At 62.4% G+C, this 1,518-nt stretch overlaps 1 protein-coding gene across 1 annotated transcript in view; it reads left to right on the top strand.

Annotated features, from left to right (window-relative positions):
- The first annotated feature begins 173 nt into the window (after positions 1 to 173).
- FSCN1 (fascin actin-bundling protein 1) overlaps positions 174 to 1,518 on the top strand; it is a 26,808-nt gene continuing 25,463 nt past the window's right edge. The window contains exon 1 of the mRNA XM_015565127.1: positions 174 to 294. The gene's annotated coding sequence lies outside the window, so the exon portion shown is untranslated. The remainder of the gene's footprint in view (positions 295 to 1,518) is intronic.

The following is a 1,518-nucleotide window of genomic DNA, read 5'->3' as shown; positions in this document are numbered from 1 at the left end:
AGGGCAGCTGGGCGCCAGCCCGGAGCCGCTGGCAGCCCCCACCCCGAGGGAACCCACCCGAGACCTCGGCCTGCAACGGGCTGAAGGTCCCTGCTTCCTCCCCGGGGCCTCCCGCTGACCGGGCCGTTTCCTAACCAGAAGTGAGCCCCCCTTCCTTCCTCAGATCCCCCCCTTCCCTCCTCAGATCCCCCCTTCCTTCTGGCGTCCCTGCCCCTTCGGTGAAGAAGGCGGTTGGTTTCTGGCAGCAGAGGCCCCACTGGAGGGACCTGAGGGGTCTTGCTCCCCCGGATGGAGGTAGCTGGGTGGAGCCCAGCCAGTGCCCCCTCCTGCGGGGCTGCCTTCCTGCCGCCGGCCACGCCTGTCCTTCCCCCTGGGGGTGGGAGGCCCGGAGAGGTGAGGCCTGCTGCCTGCTCACAGCGAGGAAGGGGCGAGCAGAACTGGGTCTTTTTGACTCTAGAGTGGGCTCTTATCTGCACCCCCTGCCGCCCACCCAGCCTCGGGGGCACACGTGGCTTCCCGTCTGTTCTCACTGCGCTGGGTGGGGCAGGTTTCCCACTTTTTCAGCAGACAATGAGCCCCTGACAAGTGAGACAGGCTGAGGCCTGAGTGCTGAGCAAGTGGGCATGTGGTGTGGACTGTCCCTGGGGGCTGATGCTCTCACTGGGAGACACCAGCATCCCAGAGGGCAGGCAGAGCCTGGGGTCCAGGAAGTATATCAGGATTACAGATTATATGGTGGCGGGGGTGGGGAGGGGGCTTTCTGAGACAGGCGCTTGAGCTGCCCTGAAGGCTGTGTACAAGGTAGCTCAGGTGTGTGGCCCGGTGTTGCAGCACAGCCTGTGCAAAGGCCCCGGGGCAGGGCAGGGCCGAAAGCCCAGCTGAGCTCGCTGTGGCAGCCACGGGCCAGCCTGGACAGATGCCTGCTCCTCTAGGAAAGCTCCCTGGGGTGTCATGATGTGATTCAGGCTGATGGGGCAGAAGCAATTGGAACTTGGGCCAAGAGAGGTGTGTTGGCTCATCTGTGAGTTTAGGGGAACGTGGAACTGGGGGAGGGGGCTTTGGGGCCTGCTATTGGGGCTCTGTTGGCTTCAGATCTTGGGGTCTTAATCCTGTTCTCATGTGAGCTGATCCTGGGTCTTTAGGGGGGGCGGTGAGGAGGACCGAAGGATGCAGCGCTGGCATGGGGGGTGGGGGTGTCTGCAGAGGCCATTTTGGACAGGCCTGCGTGGCAAGGAGGCAGCGTGTGAGCTGATCCTGGGTCTTTAGGGGGGGCGGTGAGGAGGACCGAAGGATGCAGCGCTGGCATGGGGGGTGGGGGTGTCTGCAGAGGCCATTTTGGACAGGCCTGCGTGGCAAGGAGGCAGCGCCCGAGACACACACACAACCAGATTTGGGGATTAAGCTAATCTAGTTGGTTCAGATGTTTCTGTGGTGTCAGATAATTTTTTCCAATGGAGAACAAGGGAACCCAACACTGGCCGCTGCCTGCCAAGAGAATGCACAGTCAGAATGAAAGGA

The sequence above is a fragment of the Myotis davidii genome, unplaced genomic scaffold (assembly GCF_000327345.1).
Source record: "Myotis davidii unplaced genomic scaffold, ASM32734v1 scaffold399, whole genome shotgun sequence".
In the NCBI taxonomy this organism is placed as follows: Eukaryota; Metazoa; Chordata; class Mammalia; order Chiroptera; family Vespertilionidae; genus Myotis; species Myotis davidii.
The sequence above is the reverse complement of the archived record's forward strand: the minus strand, read 5'-3'. Positions and strand labels throughout refer to the sequence as shown.